Raw genomic sequence first — 23642 nt, forward strand, 5'->3', positions numbered from 1 at the left:
TATGGGCAATAAAATATTCTTCTTCGTCAATCGTAATATTTGCCATCGTTTAACTCCAGTTTCATTCCGTGAAACTTCATTATTACCATCAATAAGTTAATCACCATCAATAAGTTAATAATGACTAGTGTCTGTGTACCAGAAATCGTCTTGGGTAGCTGAGAAACATCTCTTGGCCAATATAAATCCGAAGTGTTTTATATTTTTATTCCATTCGTATTGTTTTGTTTTTAAACCAGATGCGGTTCATGACAGTGTGATGCGGAGGTGTGAGATTAGCCTGCAGCAAAAGCAACCTCATAAGCCAACGCAGTTCGACAGGGTGCAATTTAGTCCAGCAACAAATGAGAAAGTAGCTCATTGAGATGCTTGCGATGTACATTTTGCATGTACATTATATCCATCTGCCTCTGTGTTTTAATTTCCATGTCAGAAAACATATGAGCTCTGACATTATAAAATCATTCTCACGACGTTTCGGCCACAACGCAAGCAGCCGTCCTCAGGTGAAGAACAGGTCTGTTGAGTTGTGGACGAAACGTCGTGAGAATTATTTTATGATGTTTTATTTTTATTATTTTATTATTTCCATTCTACGTGACTTTACCGAAAGAACCAAGAAGATGAATCCCTGCAGTCACGAAAGCTTTAAATCGAAATTTAAGTATTTTATTGTTTTATTTTTATTATTTTATTATTTCCATTCTACATGACTTTACCGAAAGAACCAAGAAGATGAATCCCTGCAGTCACGAAAGCTTTAAATCGAAATTTAATTATTTTATTATGTTTTATTTTTATTATTTTATTATTTCCATTCTACGTGACTTTACCGAAAGAACCAAGAAGATGAATCCCTGCAGTCACGAAAGCTTTACATCGAAATTTAATTATTTTATTATGTTTTATTTTTATTACTTTATTATTTCCATTCTACGTGACTTTACCGAAAGAACCAAGAAGATGAATCCCTGCAGTCACGAAAGCTTTAAATCGAAATTTAAGTATTTTATTATGTTTTATTTTTATTATTTTATTATTTCCATTCTACATGACTTTACCGAAAGCTTTAAATCGAAAATTATCACATCGTATAGACACTTTAGACAACAGATGGGATTCTGAATATGGAGACAATAGTAGAGGCACTCTGAACACAGATAACCTGAGTCTGTTCCTGAGTTTCATTCCTCACCATGGCTGATATCATCGGTGAATGAAACGGGGGCGAAATCTGGGCCCACCCACTTCACCAACCAGAGCTGACTAGGGTGGTGAAATATGGTCAAACAATCCTTAGGGGCCGTCCATAGATGACGTCACGCGATTTTGGACGATTTTTTACCCCCCCCCCCCCTCGTCACACGTCGTCACAAAAAGTCAGACCCCCCCTCAAATATGACGTCACAAAGCTCTGCCCCCCCCCAAAAAAATATAAAACATGCGTCAAATCGCTTTAAACTATTGTCATTGTAGTGCGTATTTAATGTGGCGCTGCACTCTGATGTTGTAGGAGAAAGCCTTTATTAAAACATCTATTTAATTAAGTAGAACATGTCTATATTTATTTAAAGTTACGCATTTTGATGTGACGTCACATTTCTAACCCCCCCCCCCCCTCTCGTCACACATCGTCACAAATGTCTGACCCCCCCAGGTGATTGACGTCATTTATGGACAGCCCCTTATCGCCAACTCAACATTACCCTACTTTGAAATCATATTTAACATTGCAGTGATATACCTAGAAATGCACGTAGAAATAAGGCAACATGATTATAATTTGGATTCTGAATTTTCAAGGAAGTTACAATCATCGTTGATATTTGAAAAGTATAAAGTTAGTGTAAATTATGGATATTTTCAAGCACACAATATTAGTCATTCATGACGGTGACTGTAATGCTCTACATTACAATATATTGAGAACATACATTTTTCCAGTAAGATGAATAGCTACTTTATACAGTGCACCGTGAGGGTTTCTGACATACATGATATTTCAATGTAATTTGCATGTATTATTGTGTTATTGGATCATTATTTAAAACATGCCAATATAAGCAGTATTATATAATTGTAATAATTAACATTTTTTTTCGGCAAGGTCACGCATTGACCTTACTGAACCCTTTCATTAGCAGGGTTGGAAGCGTACGGTGCAAAAGAAGCTCAACATACACACATACAACACGCCGATTCAATGTTTCAGCTCAACGGCAAATTGAAGAGCAATTTTCACAGCCAAATTTAGCGACAGACACCAGGTTCCATTTGGAAATATGCCAAACATCATCATCATCAGGGAAAACAATTGCAGACATGGATTCTCATTTGATGCCTGGAATAGTTTCCCTGATGATGTTTGGCATGACTTGGCTGTGACATGACCCAGCGTCTTTGCCCTGGTTATTACTGTGGGTGTATTAAACATTATAATACGCGCTGCCTGCTTCACTGTTGACATTAAAGATGCCTTCATGTCGATCGCAAGAGTAGGCATGTGTGTACCTTTATGTTCCCATGGTCCAATTTTTTTTTTATTGGAACAATTACCAGCAAATTACTTACTTCTGGTTATACCTAGCAATCGTTATAAAACGTGTCAGGACCCTCCTGAAAAAAGTAATGAGACAGTGAGGCTTTCCTGGGTAAACTTGTGCAAATAAGTAATAATTTGCAAACAAAATATCATGCCGATCGCTAAATTTAGTTTTGAGAATTGTTCTTCAATTTGCTGATTAAAGCTCTTGTATGGGTGACCATTTTATTCGTTAAATGACATGAATTTGGTCTGATAATTTACGTGGCCTAACTCAAATATCTCCATATTGGCCATGAAAACCTACATGCTTCAATGTGTCATTGTTGTTGTTACTTTATGTGCATGTTTCAGCACAATTATCAGCATCACAATGCATGATTATCCACTTCTAATAACGACCTCCCTAAATCATCTCCATCTCCTAATGTCTTGCGATGCCAAAATCCATTTAGCTCCCACACGAGGGTTATTAAATGTGTCCTTTCTTCATGGTAGACATCCTCTCAGATGTATTCATACTTTGTCGATGTGTTCCCTCTTTTCGACCATCATCCGTTCTAGCCACATATCCTAGGTAAGATCACTCGCATTTCCTTTGAGTCAATGTAATATATATTATTAGTCCCTCTGTCAGAGCAATGTCTTCCACTTTCAGGCTCTCAGTGGAATTCCAAGAATGTTCCTCACCATGTTTCTTTGCACACTTTTATCCTTTGTTCCATTTTCTTTGTGAGTGTGCATATAATTTAATATGCACTCCTTTAAAATATACATAATTTTTTCTGCTTCAGCATTACAGCACCATTCATGGAACCGAGGCAATTTTAAATGCATATCTCAGGGTTTGTCATTCTTCAACATTTTCTGTGCCCATCATTACACATGAATGGTTGTTCCAGTTTCTAATATCACATGTTTTTTGCAAAGATCCTCACCAATATTATTACCGCAGTCTATATTTAACATTATCAACAATGTGTAATTCGTCAGAGGCCTCTCTGTTTAGCTTTTTGTTTACTCGACTAATAAGTGAAAAATAATGGATGCAAGATGTGTGCATATATAATTTACCAACACGGTTCAAACGCAAATTTTAATACAAAGATTGTTCTATTTTTATCGGTTAGGCATATGCTATGCGGCTTAATCCTCAAAGTGGTAATAGTTTGATTAAATAATTAGCATATGTTAATTGCATACCTGCAAGATGACGATGTTTATTGCACCAAAGAATGTCAATGCTGACCGCTAATGTCATTGAGAGAATTACGGGATAGGCGTGTGCATTCACGAACTTTGCAGCATTTGCATGCCTACAATTAATATTTTTCATTTTACCATTGAACCTGGTGATAATTGCAAATGTCCTTGCAAATGCTGTTACGCCCTAATGCATTGTAAAGGCCACCTTAGCGTGTTCGTTTCAGGAAGGGGGGGTCCTGTCCTATTGCCAAGCAAGCATTATCACTTATTGCAACGTTAATTAAAGGTTGTACTTAAACCTATATTATGATACGACTGAAAAGCGTGCGTCATAAATATAGTGCGCTTACCCCAATGCGACATATTTTAAAAAAACATAATTTTTCAAAATGCTTACATTTCCAAAGCATGGAAATGAATACTAAGCATTTTACAACAACAATAAAAAGTGCGCGCATGATCCATTAAATAGCGTTTAAACACACAACAGGTTTATTTGAATTCCTCATTAGTACATGCTATTCTCGTAAAAGTTTGTAAAGTTGCCCATGAGCCTCATGCATGATACAATTACTTTGTTTTAAAAAATTTAACCAGTAGCATATTATAGGTAATGTTATGTTTCCATCATCACACCTGATTGGCGGTGTTACCGATATTTAGGAGCGTATAATAATAACTATGGGACCCCTTTCACGAGAATACAGATATTGAATGATAAAAGGCGTACATCTAGGTGTTTAGATGTTCAAACACCAAATAGACACCAATTACAAGGCATTAAGTCTGCATTAACCACACATGATTGGCCTCCTTTGTGAAATATCTCGCCAGTGCAAGACCAAATGGCGCTAAAAGACGAGCAGCACAAGGACTATGCAAACACCAAAGCATTACAAGCTTTGGCTCACTCTACAGTTATAACTATGGGACCCCCTTTCACCAGCATCAAGATTCTAGATTTTAGGTATTCGTGACTGCAAGGATTCATATTCTTAGGTTTTTTCGGTAAAATCACGTAGGTAAAAAATGATAATTAAAATTAATAAAAGTAAAATAAAAAGAATTTTAAAAAAAATCACGACGTTTCAGAGGCAACACAAGCTTCCGTCTTCAGGTGGAACCGTCACCGCATGAATGCTGTATCAAGTAAGCGAAATTTCAAGAAAACCGTCCTTGTATATATACTGGTTGAGCGTGGAAGGAGCCAAGGCAGGCCCCTGGATATTATTATTATGAGGTTGGTGCGGCTGAAGCCGCTGCTAGGAATGAGCCTTTGTTGTGTAGACTCGTTGAACTGGGAGGTTCCAAGAGTTGTTAAGGTACGGCTGCTGTAAAGGTGCGGCTGCTGTAAATGGCTTCAAATCTAGAATCTAGAATCTAGAAAAGAAACGTCGTGACTTTTATTTTTTTATTTTAATTTTTTTTTATTTTACTTTTATTATTTTTTTATTTTTTTACCTACGTGACTTTACCGAAAAAACCTAACAATACAGCATCAAGATATTGAATAATGTTAGTAATAAAAATACTTTTATCCTTACTGACGTGAATACAGGTTGCTAAGATGTTTGGAGTGAAAATGGTGGAGAGGTATGGTGGGATTCCTTGATTAAGAGCTCGATGTCACAGGCTGCTGCTGTATCCTTAATTTGAAGGGAGCTCGTGCAGAGTTTTATCGAAGCCATGGGAGCTGTATGACCTCACCTTACGCCGTGGACAGCGCGTGGCAGGTTGAGCGCCACGGTGGCAAGATGTTAACTACCTCGCCTGATATGCAGGATGGTAGTGGGTTCCAATCCTGACCCTGACGCCTGTATATTTGGAGTTTGCGTGTCTCTCTCGCCGTGGTCGTGTGGATTTTTCTCCGGGTCCTCCCGTTTTCCCTTCACATTTAGAAATTTGACTACGATGCATTTCCAAATGATAAGCCATTTAATTGGACTATCATTTGTGGCAAGGTTGCTTCTGAAAAACGAGCTAAAAGCTTAGTGGGTCTTACCTGGTAAAATAAAATAAAAACTGTTTTGCTCTTAATAGTTGAGTTTAGGAGCCGCTGTAGTTTTCCACGGTGATTTGCTGAAGTTCGACCCAGGGTGGCATTGCAATAATAATCAAAGCAATGCCGCACGCCAGAGTGTTTGCAGTGGCTATAGTCAACATTGTGCGTTATGTGCCAGAAGGCCCGGAGACTGTGATTGTATATTATGCCGAGCAAGTAGTTATCCAGTGAGAATCTGGAGTCCAAGGTAATACCGAGGATTTCCATATGATTTGAGAGGCTGATGGTGGAGCCAGTGATGATTAGGTTGAGGGAGAGGTGCGGTGGTGAGCCACTGCCTAACTGTTATACACATCTAGCTCCCGCTGTATAGATTATAGTACTACGCAATGGTACAAAACATGTAATATCATATGACATCCTGTCAGCTGTGTATATAAAGCCTTAGAATTGTAGTCAATTACCGTTAACGGTGCCATTAATATCGTTTTAAATACAAGAATTAAAAGTATACAATTTTTTACTATTTGTGTTTATTCTGTAGTCCTGCATTTAAAGATGATCACCCTCTTTATTAATAGATAATCAGTCTCCAAATGAAAGCATCATATTAATGAGAAGAAAAAATGCCTCGCTTTCTCCCTCATTGCACATTGATCTTATATGTTTATTTCATCGGAAGGAAATAATAGTATTCAGGTGCAACATATTAGATGTGTGCAAATAAATGTATTCATGACGGCATAGATTTTCACGATCACGTATTCAACATGTGTTCATGGGATTATGATACGGCCTCATCTGATCACGAGGTTGTAATGGCATGAAAAATTCCACCCGACATATACATTTTAAAAAATGTGCAGAAACGAAGAAGAAACAATCCCCAACGATATCTGTTACACGACCTCTGGGCATTATTATCCTCCGCCTGATGATTGCTGATGTTGTGGTATTAGAAGACAGACGACAGGGAGACCAATCATCAGCCTCAATTTTGTCACTAAACGTTACGAATCTGACACTGGTAAGCATAAAAAAAATCTGTCTTGTTGATAACCCACCTCTTCACGTTTAGCTGTTCGAATTCATTGCGCGTCAATTGCTCTCTCCACGTGCCACATTCGTCACCGCGCTCGTTATAAACGCATTCAGTCGAGTCGCCGAAATACCGTACACACTCAAATACCCAAGCCTGTGGCAACGCTGGGAGAGAGAGAATACCCTTGCTAAGGTATGAAATGTAAATATACACAAACAAGTAAAATAAATCAAAAGAATCCACTCAATGTGTGTTCGCGCTGATAAGTATTGACCGATTCTGCAAGTTACCTGCAACAGTATGAAGAGTACCGCATATACAAAAAAATCGATGTTCTCTAAAAACTGCATCTCTCCTCATAATTCGTGTGTCTGAGAGACAAGATAGAAATAAAGTAGGAGAAGAAGATGATGATGTTGAGCCTGGCTTGAGGTGGTGGGAGGGGAAAGATCAACCTCAGCTTCTCTCAAACCAACACTCCAGCTGCCTCTGGTGCTGCCGTTGACGTCTTGATGCGCCACAACTCTGTAGGCAGTGCCTAGGCATTTGTCCGGTATCGGAGCTAAGAAAGTGATGATGTTTTTCTCCGCTGTCAATCACCACTCTAGCCGTAACTTTCTTTAAGCCGAAGACACCTTCACAATGTAGCCAGAGGGAAATTAAGTGGTACGCTCAAAATACTAGGCTAACAACATTATGCTCATTATATATATGCTATGCATTTTGAGCCTAAATAAATCCATCTAACAAAAGGCAAACATCGCTGTTACACATTTATGGTTTTCACTGTGCTCTCAATGTAATGGGAAGTGACATTTTTGTTGCATACTCTTTTAGAAAATTCCATGTGCAGAGTTGATTTGTTTGCCTACAATTGACCCCTTAAAATACCACTGATTTAAACCATAATCCAGAAGCTCAGAAATGCAGGCGCAATCCTTTCAGTTCAATACATATGGCATACGTTATGTTTCTCAAGACACAATAAGCAGCTTGAACAAAAAAATTATATATATATATATTATTTTTGTTACAACAGCATTACTCTTAGACAGTAAATATATATTTTTTTTGAAAATGGAATATGGCTTATAAATTGGCAAATGCAACTTTACTGCATATAGCAAAAAGTTAATGGGAAATTTAATTCGTGGAGGAAATGGTGAAATGTGACCCACATGCTGACAATTATCCCGTACTAACAACACAACTGAATAATAATCAACCCTCACATTATAATGCAGCATTATAGATTTGCCCATAAGCAAGGATGTAAACAAAAGAGAAAAAGCAATGGACCGCCATGCATCAGTCAATAAGTGGATGCATTAACCTCGATAATTGACTGCTGGGAAAAATAACATGCCAATGTTTTAATGCAATATGCATTAGAGAAGAGCACACGAGCAAAGGTTCATACTTAAAAAAATCCTTCAAATAACCCCCAACAATACTTGCTAGCAACCAAATCCGAGAATTGCATTATTAAATTCACCCTCGCAGCATTAAAAAGTATATTCTATTAATTAGAATGGTAAAGTAGATACATGCACACATCATCATCGTCACGCACCATGATCCACCCACTGTTGGATGAAGACCTCCCCAAGCCACTGCAATCTTTTGTGATCTCGCAATGCAAGAAGTCATCCAGCTCCTGCACATGATATGATCATCTCTCCATCTCCACAGTGGAATCATCATCGTCATAATGGGAATGATGCACATGATGAAGGTGATGCTGGTAGTGATAACTACATGGATAAGATAACAAATGCAACATTAAAGACATCGCATTGACTGTTATATGAACTAAATGGGCTTGGCAGGATAATATTGCTAGAAGAGAAGAGACTGGTGACTGAATAGCAGTGAAAGGAGCAATGGGGTCAGGTCACATGCAGGAGCAAGATCGATTTTGGCATCGCAGGACCGCAAGAGATAGTGTCAGTGTGGTGATGCCTTTCATCCAGCAGTCCACAGTATAGACAATGGCTGATGAAGATAATGATGATGAATTCCCAAAAAAAAAAAGTCTGGCCCTGAAAAGGGTCCTTTATATTGTGAAACGTGGACTTAATATTACAATATTTCCAATGGCAACGCTCGAAAAGGATGTCCTGGAATACTTACTTATTGGAAACAAAAGCAACAGAAACAATTCTGGTGAAAATGCCCTTCAAGGCCAATGTACTGAAAGGTATCCACAATGCCTCGTGAAAGAAATGGAAAAGAATGTGGCACTGTATTGGAAACCACTCGACCACACAGCTACCCCATAAATTTCCTGTATATGGCAAAGTGATTGATGTGACATTTTCCCTACCGACTGGGTGTGTGGCAATCTCCCCTTTAACGTTAGTTTCAACCTACAGCCTTACTTGACCCTTCCCTAACCTTCGTGAGCACATGCTCAGTGCACGGCAGTGTGTCTATGATATAGGTCTTTTCTGTAGACCATTTAATAACAATTTGGAGAAAACCAAACGGCGTGGACCTTTGTTTTTAGGTTCTCAGTAAATGTGCTCACATTGTCACAAAGAGGGAATTTGCGTTTGTGAAAATTCTCCACAACAAATGAAAACCTGTCATGCACAGCAGCGGAACGTTGACGATTATTCGATTAGTCGACGAACAATTGTATTCGACTACTTTTTGTGGTCGATTACTTTGGCCCCTTTTTAAATAAAAAAAACCGGCAGCCACCTTAACACCCTGCCTCTTGAAGGCAGGAAACCCCCTACAAGCCACGCCCAGAGAGATGAGGCTCGCGATGGTGCAATGACGTCAGAAATCCCCCCCCCCCGCCCCCTTAACTTCCCGTGCGCCAATCTACATGGGGAAGAGAGATGAAGCGACTCTTCATTGCCAACTGTTTGCATGTTTAACACGTAGGCTTTCACAAGCCAATATTACGATTCATAATAGATGTTTGGGTCAGATCTCGTGAGCTACGGCCACGTCTAAGACTCATCTCCTGCACTTGCCACTCCCTTGTGGGTGCACGTCGATTACATCACACCACTAGTTTAAAAACGACCAAGACTGGAGGACATTTTCACAATTCTTGCAACTGCCTGGTGATGCTGGTTGTAACGGCCAGCGAAACGTCGTATCCAGGTTGTTAAAGGTTACGAGATTGATCTTCAGCATACATCGGTGATGCCGCTGAAGCAGTAATAAAGTGGCACGCCTGTTCATCACGTGACAACTTAATTAATTGTGTCGGGTGGAGGAGGGTTTACAAGACACATTGTCCTCACGAGATCCGACTCAAATATCAATCACGTTTGCATGTTAGCCGATTTTTTTGACTGAATTAACCAAAAACAGGTAGAAAAATCGATTACTTAAATATCCAATATCCCAGTTGTACACAGGAGGAAAACAAAACCTCCTTAGCCATTCAGTGACTTCTCATATTGACTCCACTCTGACCTTCTGTCGTATTCTAACAATAAAATTGACCCAACAGCCAACAACAGGTTTTTTCCCCCCATCTATCAAAAAAACGGACGTGTTTGTATTCATCAATAATCGAGTAAAATCTGTGCATAGTAGCATTAATGTAGACATGCATTTACTCGATTCGTCAAACTCATAAACGACGGTTAATACAAAAAAATAATACTAGCACATAAAACTTGACTTAAAGCTTTCGTGACTGCAGGAATTACTCTTTGGTTCTTTCGGTACTAGCACATACTTGCCAACGATACTGATTTCATCTGCAGCCTTCCGATATTTAACTGCATACTACTTTTATAAAAGTAAAATGCCTCAATATATGTTTTTAAATATACAAAGTGAAAGCAAAAAAGGTCCGTCACATGGTAAAATATCGGATTCGTTTCATTGACATTGTAGACTGAATACACCGGATATATATTATGATGTAATGATGTCCTGTGTTGATGCAACAACAAAATACCATATGGTGTGATACTATGAGAGCCAACTCTGAAGCTTGAGTTTTGACTTAAAACTTATATGATCTAGCAGAGTGGAGGAAGTCATCATGGAGTGTGGTAACATCAATGAATGCAATGTAACAACACACTGTGTTATCTAAAGCCATACATAATGCAGAGAGCAATTCAGCTGGATTTTACTTGGTATTCTTTGAAGTCACCACAATTTTCGCTGATGCCATTGCCTCCTTCCTTCTGATAGATTTCACAACTGCTGGACTGTCAATAGTTGACCTACAAGGTCGGCTCTTACAATATTCCATCATCTGTAACTCTAATAAAAACCAGGCTTCTCGTTCTGAGATACATTTAACCCAGAAAAGAATCCAAGTTAAAATATAGCAGTTGGGTCATGAGCTAACGTTCGCAAATCGATGCAGTATTTCATTGCAAAATTGTTGGGGGAAACCTGCTTTTTGTGTGCATCTAAAGAATAATATTACATTTTAAAAATTCAAATTCACCTTTGTTTGTATTTATTTAGCACATAAATTTAGTAATGTGGCCTTTCTAACTTTAACAAATGTAATGCAGCTGTTCGTCAATTGGTGTGATTACTTGGCAAGTAATCACAGCTAATCAATAATGCCGTGCTGTGGGATCAAATCGAATTGGCGACCTCTGATTGCAAGTCCAGGGTACTAACCATTACTCCATGGTAGCATCCAATATTGAGTAGGGTTAATATTACATTGAGTGCATAGATTTGATTTTCATATGAAAATATGGAATATTCGAATTCGGCTCTCCAAAAATCATTATTAGGTGCTGAGGACATCACATCCTCCAAGTTCCAATGTTACTTAGTGCTACTTGGCTTTTAGAGGTCCAGGTAACACCTCTGGGGTCTGCATTACGATATGGCAAAAGCAATTTCCATAGTGTAGTCTACATAGGTTGTTGGGGCGGGTGCTGTTTGTGAGCATCCGTGAAGGCTGGAGTGGCAAAAAATGGGATGGTGTGACCAAGCACCACACCTGGCCATGTTTGTCCCCAGCACTGACGTTTATATTTGACACCAGGTAATGCTGAGTCAAGCTCGGGGAGGAGCAGACACGGTTCAGATAATCACCACTGATGATAGCAAACAGCCGGGAATCAAAGTAAGACGACCAGGGTTCGTAATGCATGGCACTAACCTCGATTCGAGCACTCCCCCCACACTTCATATTCACACAAAACACATGCCTTCCCTACGACTGTTTACAAATTTGTTACGAAGATCAATTGCATGAAAAAGTGACACCTATATCCAAAACGAAACTCCTGGATTCTTCAAGCAAGCGGGTGTGATAGATTCTAGATTTACCGAAAGAACCAAAGAGTATGGGTGTGATAGACTTGCACAATAAACTGTAAGCCAATTAAGCGGTGCTAAACATTATAACACGAGGCTAATGGCAACTTAGTCTATCCTTAGGTCACGTTTGGTTACACTCCTTAAGTCAGCTAGAATTAACGTTGCAAGTTTTCTAGACGCAAAGGTGATAAAACAAAAACTTCACCAGCGCAGATTAAAAAGGAGTTTGCAACAATGCTAAATGTTTCGACCTGAACTCTTATCGTGCAATTAATTCATTGCATGCAGGAGAGTTGGCGAGGGGGCCCTAACTTCGGCGTCTGACCTCGAATCCCCTTGATCCGTTGGTGGGCAGCAGGCCAACTTGAGGCCTTTTTTTCCCTTGGGCTGTGCCAATAAATTGCAACTTGAGTCACTACCTATGAGATCTTCACTCAAAACTGCTCTAGAGGAGTTGTACACCCCTAGCTGCCAGTGCTATTCAGTGGCCTAAAATAAAATGTTTCGCTCCGGATGATCGTTGCAAAGTATGACCCGTGTTTTGATTTAGTGTGCTGATCTTAAAGGTGCATTGAAAAATTATAATACTCCGATTGAGGCTCCTGCAGTTGTGGAGTGACTCATGCAGCCAGCTATGGCTGCAGGGTTTTGGAAGTACATGTTGTTTATGTCATTTATTGTGAAAATTCCGTCACAGTTCCTATGACCACTGTTTCATTGCTTTCATGGCTTTATTTTGGTGATTTCGAAACGTTTATTGGTTTAGCCATGTTTGTTTGCTGTAGTACGGAGTAAGACTGATGGCCTTAATCTAAGTTGTCTTGTGGTTGTTGTTGTTTGACTTGCATCCCACTGCGATTTTTGCACACAGCGTTGGTGTACTGTGTTTTTTCTGCAATATGTTGATGTCTTTTCTTGGATGTTCTATTTGCACTTAGTCACATATTCACTTTAAGATGTTTTCTTGTTCATGTTTTTGTTTTTTGTTTGTTGCGGTTGCACCCAATTCAAGAGCCGAATGGCTCACAGGGCTATACCTAATAAATGAACTTGAACTAGTGGCACGTGCGGTGGGCATTGTATGTTGAACTTCTTTCGCACCGCACGTAGCCAAACGTGCTCATCGGAGGTGCGAGGGAAGGACAACAAACTAAACACAAATAAGCAGCTCTAAAGAAATGAGTTTTCAACGTAGATTTAAAAGTGCATAGCTCCAGTAGCTTCCGGAGAGCATCTGAAAGCGCGAGATGCGGTGACCACCGCCTTTATTCGATGGCCAGTCAAAAGCCACTGCTGCTGCTGCGAGGATACCCGGATTTCGCGTGATGGTTTATGCTCCTTGACGAGATCAGCGAGGTACTGTGGTTCATTTATGACAAGCACTTTGTGTGTAACGAGTGCGACCTTGTAATTGTGAAGTAGATCGGCATTGGTGTCATTTAACGGCCTGTTCTCCTACCCGCAATGCAGCACGCTCTTGCCCAGAATGAAATGCGCCTGCTGCACAAAAAAACATTATTTTTTATATTTTTAAATACTTGTGATCTCAGGGCTTCCCGACCAGATGAAAGCCTCTGCCCCCATGTATTACCCATGCATTTCCCAAGTGTGGTTTTGTTGTTGTTATCACGCAAATAAACGGCGCCGGCACGGGCCCCACGTGACGCCCCGGGCTGCGTGTGACAAAGCTGGCGGGCGTGACACCTGTGGCTTTCATGTTCGCACAATGGCCAAACGCGACGTGGTGGATTTGTTTTTATTAGTCAGACGTGCGTTCCCAAATTAAGAAACACGCAACTGCCACCCTCCCACCTCCTCCTCCTGCGCTCCGTGTGCATCGCAAATCCCCACAAAGTGGGTGGTCGGCAGAAAACTCGGATTTATCGGAGTTGTTCCAAGCCCCTTCAGCTTGCTCGGGAGAACGAAACTGGCATGTTGCTTGTACGTGACGTGCCTTAATCGCGATGTGCTATACCCTCCAAACAAGGGCTACTCGACAACGCTTATATCAACAGCAACAGAAGACGCCACTCGTCCGCTTTCGGCGTTTGTATGAGCACGGCCACATTTACCTGGTTTATTTTTGGAGGCACGTGACATTCCAAACGAAAGTCACAGTCCACTCGAAGCAATTGCCTCTTCGTCCGCTATCAGAATTGTCACAAAAATGCGACTCGGATTACGTCTCAAATGCACACTTGTCGCGGCCAGGTTTCGCGGACATGGGCGGACAGATTAGCGAGTGAGAATATAATCCCAGCTTGCCCACTCAAGGCCCCCCCACCAACGGTGGCCTTGAATCCCAATGTCCCAGTGTCTTGTGTCCAACCAACCGATTCCCACTCCCAACTCCGTCTTGATTGGCCGAATTTATTTGGAGCCGGTCTGTGTTGGTTTGGCCCACGATGCTGACCGACAAGAAATGTGTGTGGGGTGTTTTTTTGTTTGCATGTTTTGCACTCAAGTTCAAAGACTGTGTAAGTTAACTGATTTTTTTTAAATATAAATTAACGCTAACCAGTGACTTATGTGGAATAGATCTTGATTTATATTTGCAACATTGTCAAATAAAATATTGTTTCATTTTCAGCAAAATATAAAACGTAATGCGCAATGTTATGGTCTGTTCAAATGGTTACTTGAATTGTATTTTTTCCTTCTGATTGTTTTATAATAATATTATTTTCTTGTAATTTTTACTAACCTTATTTCATATCAAAGTAAACAAAACTTTAATTAAATATAAAAATCGTACATTCTATCTTATGTAACACCAAATGTACATATTGTTGGGCCAATGTATGATGTTCTGGATAAATTAAAGAGACGAATATTTTCCAATCTAAAATGTGAAAACGGTCCATATCTCAGTCTTTGAAAATGCATGACAGGTGTAGTGATGTAAATGGATCACGACGGCGCGTTGCGCCAAGTGCCATAGAAATGGGCGCAGAGGCTAACACACCGTGCAGTACCACTCAGTGGGCCACTAGGGGCATGATGCTGGGTGCTAGCAGAAGGAAGCCAGATGAGTCGTACCGGTGGAGTAGGGGATAGTAGCGCCGCAGGTAATCGCCACAGAGCAGAGGTCGCAAACGGGTTTTGATTCCTTACCCGTACCCGACCGCACCAGGGTCGCGAATGGGTACCCGGCCGGGTACGGGTACCCGTTCCCTATCCGTTCCCGTACCCTACCCGAAATGAGTGACAGACAGTTACTCACCAGTGACTCACGGCCTACCCGTACCCGGCCGCACCAGGGTCGCAAACAGGTACCCGTACCTGTACCTGGCCGGGTACGGGTAACCGGGTATCGGGTAGGGTACGGGTATCGGGTACCCGGTTGCGACCTCTGCCACAGAGTCGGTCACTCACTGGGGGAGTGTGGTGGGGGCGGCTGGCGGTAGGGGGGCATGTGGGGATGAGTCACCCCCGGACCGGCCTAAGCACGTGATGGGCCGGGACGAGGAATATGGGCCAAAGGTGAACGAGGGGACACGGGAAGAATAACTGAGAAATGTCTGGAGAGTTCCCGAAGGGTTCGTGGTTAAGGGTGGAGCCAGAGAGGGAAACAGATGTGATGCAGCCTGTAACCGTCGGGAATATTCCAGAGGTGGGCGCGGCCGAGGGTGGAGCCAGGCTGCGCCGGGGAGGATAAAAGGGAAGCTCCAATCGTATATCGGGGCTGTCTGCAGGTGAAGTGGAACCCAAGTGCTACCTCTACGTCTTCATCTCCGTCTTTGACATCGTGGGTCAGGCAGCACGTTGGCTGCTCTGACCCGATTATAGCTATCCCGTATGCGAGAGAAATAGGTGAATTGTGGTCCTATGTGCAACAAGAGTGAGAGACAGGTGTATTTAGTCCCGTGTGTAAAGGTGTTGCATAAAATATTAAATAAACGTTGCCTCGTAAATAGTGTCTCTGAATAACTCACTCCGCAGGTATAGAGATTATAATTAGTTGATAAACATTTCCCAATCCACACTGAGCAGCATTGTGAAAAAGTTTGGTCAAACAAACCCCATATGATGGCACGCCATGGCGAGGGCCTTGATCCAGGAGTAGATTAGCAAAGGTATGTACATTATTATTACTCCACACATTTATAAATGAAATAAAGCGATATTGTCTTCGCCATCATATTGCATAGCTTCTTAAGTGAAAGTGCATCATAGAGGAAGACATTTGAACATCTATTTAAGTGACATTCCTTGTTCAGTAGAACAAGTGTTGAAGCATTACCTCTTTAAGCACTCTTTTCCATCTGGGCCTATGAATGAACGGTAATAAATCATCCTTCGACTCCTCTACTACTTTACACACAAAGCGTCGTGGTGAAACAATCTGAAATATTACATAAATATTACTTGAGGGATTAGGTAACTCGGCTGTATTAATTAACCATTTTGCAGGATATTTGGCCCATTGTGGGCATTGCTTGGGAAACCAACATTTGCATAGTTGGCAACCACTCAAGGGTCAGTCTGGCACAGGCAACGCCACTGACAAAATGGTAAAGCAGTGCCATTGCCAAAGCAGCTCAATGTCGACTCTGTCAAGGAGTGATTGGGTTATAGGAGCACCCGGCCATGGAACGGTCTGTCAGGAAATGTTTACGTGTTTTCCATCAGCTGCAATCTCCAGTTAAAGCGTCCAACATCTCTCTCTCTCTTTAAAACTTGAAAGTACGGAATGCAACTTGACAGACTAAATTAAGAAATAAATAAGCCGTTGCTCACTGCTGGGATTCATTCACAACATTCATCTCCACGTTATTGTTTAAGTGTAATTTTTATTTTATTTCAGTTTTTTAAATCCCCCATCAGTGGAAATGAATAGTATGATGTACATTCTAAAATGTTTTACACAAGATTTTAACTTAACAGTTTTTCTTCATCATATTACTTTGCAACAATTTACATTACTATATTGTCTTACTTATTTCCCTCGTGAAATTACAATAATGGAAAATATTGCTTTGGTTGGAGCAAACGCTTTCGAGAATTTGTTGTGCCAATTAACTCATGCATTCTTAATGGCGAGCCAGTTACTATGACTTTAGGATACATTTTTTTTTTGAAAAATCCATAAAATCAAGCAGTTGCCTGATATTATGAAGCATATCACACTAGGAGGATTCTGATACAGATCTTAACAACACCGTTCACAACAATACATGGTAAATACATGAGGTATGTCCAATTAAGCATTCAGCCGAATTACATTTAATGCTGACATGGTGTGTTATCCATAAGAGGTTTTTATGGGTTACTCCAACCACCTCATAATAAATACTTGAGCCTATACACACAACAAGTGGAAGACGTCATCAACATCTTGAGGGCCAACCTGAGGACATGTGACATCAACGCTGATGTTTGGAAAGTCCAAATGCTGAACCGTTCATTACACTGGTCAACACACTTTTTCTGGCATAAGGTATTCCAACGGTTTTAAGGTAATTTTGAGGTGCGGATTCCAAATCTGGCATCAGTTTTTGTCTATCACATCAGGTTTTTGAGATATCAAATATTGCATTTTCAATAAAAACTGCAGAAGAAAAGATTAAATAAATGTGGATATCTACATAAAATTATATTATAAACACACTATCCTAAAAATACAGCACAATATTTTAACGCTAAAGTAGTCACTGACTCGCAACAACTTGCAATCATAAGTGACAGAGTTAATTTCGGATAAAATCAATGAAAATGGGGTATGCCGATAGCATAAAATGAGATGTGATAGAGCAAATCTGAGATCAGATTTGGAATCAGCACCCTGAAGTTAGTCTAAAACAGCTGCAAAAGTCCAGGCCAGAAAAAAATGTTTTTTTTTGTTGTTGACAGTGTTATCAGTGGTGCCATATTGTTCAACAAGGCACTGGTTGCATTGAGCAAATAAAGAGATATATACCCGCAGAGACAAAAAGTGAGAGTGGTGGCACGACATCGACACGGCCAACTCCTTTCCCTCTGGAAAACCGCCTGCTGTGTCTGCAGTCGAGCACGCGGATCTCAGATCGGTCTGCTCGGCCATCTCCCAAATGCACTAAGGGTTCCACCATCTCCAGAAGGCATGTCATCCTCAATCCTGAGGGACCGACAATGATTCGGCAATGTCGTGTTTTGCAGCCCCTTGCTGCAAAATATTCCATTGCAAAATACTTTTTTTTCTTCTCCAGAATGTGCATGCATACACGCACCACTGCAAACACACCCAGACGTGCATAGGTTCTTATTTTGTAGCTCTCACTTTACAGTATTGCGGTTTTTTTGCAAGCCATTCATTTACACCCTTTGCTGAAGCTACACTTGGAAGTAACTTTTTTAATACATGAGCATATTGTAGTAGGTTTTCTTTTGCCGAATAGCTGGTCGAGAACCTCGTGAGGATTGGAAGCGAAATAATTTCATATTTAATTCAAAATGAGCTCATGATATACGCACAAACGTTTCACAAGAATTGTAGCTAATGGTTGGGAAAAACAAAGGTTAAAGACTCCCTGTAATGACATGGGTGGCACTCAGAATTCATGACCCTGAATTTAAATCACCCTTGCAAAATGTTAATCAACATTAAAACATATTGATTTGGTTCGCTTCCTAACAGGTAAAGCTGCATGCATTACAAACGGAATCTGGATCCGACAGCTATACGGTATCGTTTTCAGAAATCAATACACATGTAATAAATTACTACATGTAAAAGTTGCTTATGTTTCTGTACTGCATATGGTAGACATACGGTTATACATTTTTTTTATCTAGATTTTGTTTTCCACCGTTAACATTAGACAAATGGCCACGCCAAGCAGGTCTCAGACCTTCGGTGCTACCAAAGATAAATATGCTCTTTACAGAGGATTAATAGAGGTAACACCACACAGAACTGGGCGCACTGGAGGAAATGGTGGTCGTAGTGGTTTTGGGGACATAAACAAATTATTGATGGCAATTGATGGTAACAGATGACACTGTGGCCCTACACGTCCACCTTCTCACTCCGGAGAATGCTGTCGGAGCCACTCTACAACAGAATCCATCATTCGTTGGGCCAATTCTCCTCCATTCTGCAATATGGGGAAAAACAAATATTTTCATATTTTACGTTAAATGTATTTCTTTTTTTGCGCTGAAGAGTGTCACTGTAAAAACGGGTAACTTTAACCTGCTATTTTCTTCCTCTTCGAACAAAAACCTTCACGCCCTTTCCCTCCCAAATAGAAATCAGTACCAATGAGTGGGTGATTTACAGTTTTACTGTCTGTGAAAGGCTTCGGAAAAGATTGAAACCGACCCATGCTGATGGCTCAGTGGAATACATGAGCAAAAAGAAGTTTGCGCTTTGGCTTTTCACCAAAAAAAAAATGAAACTCTGCAGGTGTGACGGGCAAATCGCTTGACAGCCAATTTGAGAATATGTCAAAGGTTGACTAGAGACAGGACTGCTTTTCAAACACCTATGTAACGGGCTTATATAAAAAATAAAACAGTTTTCCTTTTGATAAGTGATGCAAGCCAAAACGATCAGGAATTCATACATTTAGCATAACATGTGCAATATTCTCAATGCAATTAGGGAGAATTTTTTAACAAAACAAAAACCCTACTATGCCGTTTCATGGAATACAGGCTACATGGGAAAAGGTCGCAGGTTAAGGGTCGCTCAGGATGGTTTTATGAGGTATCGGCCTCTGATGAAAGGTCTCTCAGTCTGTGCTGGCATTTTCAATTGTACCCGTAATGGCTATATCAATCACCATCTGGGCTTGCGAGCTCTCCTACCTACTCGCCGACCAACCCCTACCCCCAGCAGTTACCCTTCCACCAGTCTGATGTTCATGTGCTAGCATTTTTTTGTTAATTCCCTCCATCAATCTGTTGATCACATCTCTCTTGCGCAACTTCTTTTGGCTGGTAAAAAAATTCCTGCATGGCAGAAGATAATCTCTCACAGTTGTGCAGAATTTAATTGGCATGAAAAGAAACAAAAATATGCATACAATATATATAAAAAACATTGATTGGTGGCAACATTCATCTCATTAGAAGCCATTATGCCACATGCTATCAAACAAAAAAATCGCATCAAACATTACCTTACAAAAGGGCAATATTTTATCGTAATGGGACCTGTTCGCGGGTCGATACAGAGCTGGAATTAGGTTTACATTAAAGAAATTGAGACTATTAAGTGTGTGGCGAGTGCTGTCATCGGCGATTCAGCAAGAGATTAAAGGATGCCTTGAGAGCTTTAAAATCCACAAAGAGAGGATGTGGAAATCATGTCACAGCAGTGCTGCTGAACCATACAGCAATCTTTCCATTATGTCGCTCATAACAATTTAAACAAAAAAGAGCTAATAGATGGCATTGACCAAACATTGCTTTATCAAACACACCATAAGGGGGGTATAGCGGGGACTACCAATGCCAAGGGACATCACAGAAAGAATATTGTTGTAAAAATAGTCCCGTGGGCTCGACCGCATGTCAGGGTGTTTAATCAAACAAACACCGGCATTACATAATTTAACATGATGTCCCACCGGGGTACTATGGGTTTTTGGTAGAGAGAAAAATGTTCCACTGGGAACAAGGATGATCAATCTAATGTCATAGACAAGAGCATTTTAAATTTCAACTCAATGGTCTCATTGATATGCAGCTTAAACATTGCGTTGCCTAAGCTCTTTTTTTTTAAACTGCCCTAATATGAGAAAAATATCATTTCAATAGAACACCTCTGTTGTAATACTCTTCCTTTCACAATATGAAATGTAATGCAGGATGGAGAAAATTTAAATCCATCTGTAATGCAAATTGAAGCGTGAAATTAAATATATTTTTAGGCACACATATCATTATAACTGTACAGTAGTTCTACCCAAGCAAAAAATAACATTTCTGTACAAATTTAGTCATTTTAGAGAGAGAAAAAAAATTCCTGTAATGACGGCAGTTTTATTTATTAATTTTGAAAATATCATAACTCATTCTTTTTTATTAACTAAGAAAATGAGCATTATGAGCTTCACAGTGACCTTTCATTGCTATGGGCAAATGCTAGTGAATGGTGTGAAATCTTGCCTGACTACTTTGTAATTGAATGCAAATCAAATGGATGTGTATTTATTATAACATAATGGGACATCCATTCTTGCAAGTGGTTTGTATTATTTCTAAATATATTTTTACGCAGGCCTTGCTTTGTGAAAGCATGGATGACTACATCAATTTCCACCAAATCAAATGTACTTTCATAGCCTACAAAGGTTAGGTATATTGGTATTTGACATTCATTAGTATTTTCCAGAATCGGTTTGATAGTATGTATATGGTTAATTGTAGAGCATCCTTTCTTAAACCCTGATTATGGGGTTGGTTGGCTTCCAAATTTTCAATTTATTCAGATGCCAATGATCTTCGTGAACAATATATATACCTGCGTTAAGAAGCTCATCATCATGACACTATGTAACACAATGTTTGTTCCTGGGTAGTAAGTGTTATTTCGTAATTGCTTATGCCTAAAAGTGTAGAACATGGCTATTATTCCCCACAAACTTTACTTTTGTGACCAGGACAGTGATATTTTAAAATGTACCTATTTTCAATGAGAAAACGGGCGAATTTGTGTCTTTCAGTTCACATAAAGTCAGAAAAAAACATATCAAAAGAAATATGTATTTATACTAAAGTAATACAAAAATGACTCCAAAAGATTTAGAAGTTAATAGTTTTTCGAGATTTACGATTATACTGTAAGTCACTTTCACAAATCAGCCCCCAAATGTAGTCTCCCATCATGTTCTCGTTATGCTGTCCTTGGTAGCAGCGTTCAAAGTCCAGTACAGTATATCCTGTAGGTAGCGCCCGCCTTGCTCCTTTGAGTACGCTCCCATGTTCTCCTTGAATTTATCAAGATGAGCATCAGGGATATGGACTTTGAGGGACATCCTACAACCCATTGCGCCATAGTTCTTCACCAGTCTCAACCAGCTCCACATAGTTGCGACCGTGTGAGTGCCCAGGAAGCCACGAACCACTGCAACAAAGCTGTTCCAAGCCGCTTTTTCCTTACTAGTGAACTTCTTGTGGAATTCATTGTACTCCAGGATCTTCTTTATCTGGGGTCCGAAGAAGACACCGGCTTTGACATTTGCCTCAGACAGCTTAGGGAAGAAGTCTTGAAGGTACTTGAAGGCTGCCGACTCCTTATCTACAACTCTGACAAATTGTTTCATAAGGCCCAATTTGATGGCAGTGGTGGCATCAGCACCTTCCGGGGGTCCACCAGTGGCTCCCACTTGACGTTGTTCCTCCCCACTTAGAACTCGGTCCACTGTGGCCAGTCCCGCCTGTGATAGTGCGCCTTGGTGCCCCTGCTGTCCCAAAGGCAAAGATAGCAGGTAAACCTTGTAAAACCGCCTTGGAGACCCACCAGGAATGCCACCATTTTGAAGTCTCTGATGACCTCCCAGCCGTACTCATCATACTTCAAGGCACCCAGCAAGGTCTTGATGCTGTTGCAATCCATTTTGAGGTGCACCGAGTGAGCCAGGGGAAGGGATGGGTACTTGTTACCATTATGGAGCAGCACGGCTTTGAGGCTCCTGGATGAGCTGTCAAATGAAGAGGCACCACTCATTCTGGTTACAGGCGATTCCGATTGCCTCGAACAGACTTGTCACATTGTGGCAGAAGCAGAGCCCTTCTTGACGGGTGAAGAAGCTGCAAAAAGGTTGGTGACGCTTTCTCTGATCTGCGACTTTCACACTATCATCCAAGTTCCACTGCTTGAGTCAAGACGTCAAAAGCTCGGCATTGGACTTGGTGAGACACCAAGATCTCTGATAAAGTCATTGAGGTCTTCTTGGTTGGGGTAGTATCGGTTTCTCTCCTCAGCTCCACCTCTGAAATTGTCATCTGGATCTACAACGTCTTCCTCACTCTCTGACTTGCTGCTCTCTTCTAAAGACGGCCGCTCTTTCTCCGGATACGTGATAGCAGGTGCATTCTTTCCAGTCCGACGTGTGGAAGGGTCCACCATGCAGAAGTAGCAGTTGCTTGAGTGGTCAGTGGGTTCCCTCAAAATGATTGGGATAGCGAACTTCATGGCTTTCTTTTCCCCTCTGTACCATCCTACAAAAAGAAAAAAAAATTCACCCATGACTAATGTGTAAGAGATTCTCGCAACATTTACCATGTATTATATATTTTTTTCAATAACATTGAAAAAACTTTTACAATTTGTTTTTTTTAATAGAAATTTTATAACGTAAAATTCCGAGCAACAATTGTCCATCTTAACTTCCAGAGTTTTTTTGCATTGCTCGCAGGTAAAATGAGATGCCCAGGGTTTGTCCTGATCCCCGATAGGCATGCCGAAATATGCCTTGTCGGCCTCACACATCTTAGCAGATAACTCCACAGAGTACTTTTTCGCTCTTTTCTTAATAGATTGGCTGCAGACATAGCAAAATGCATTTGCCGGATGCTTGCAGCCTCTTGATGCCATCTCAGAAAAATGTAGATATGTATCCACTTAGGCAGCTGGAACTAAACTGAAC

Source organism: Lampetra fluviatilis, chromosome 15 (assembly GCF_964198595.1).
Source record: "Lampetra fluviatilis chromosome 15, kcLamFluv1.1, whole genome shotgun sequence".
In the NCBI taxonomy this organism is placed as follows: domain Eukaryota; kingdom Metazoa; phylum Chordata; class Hyperoartia; order Petromyzontiformes; family Petromyzontidae; genus Lampetra; species Lampetra fluviatilis.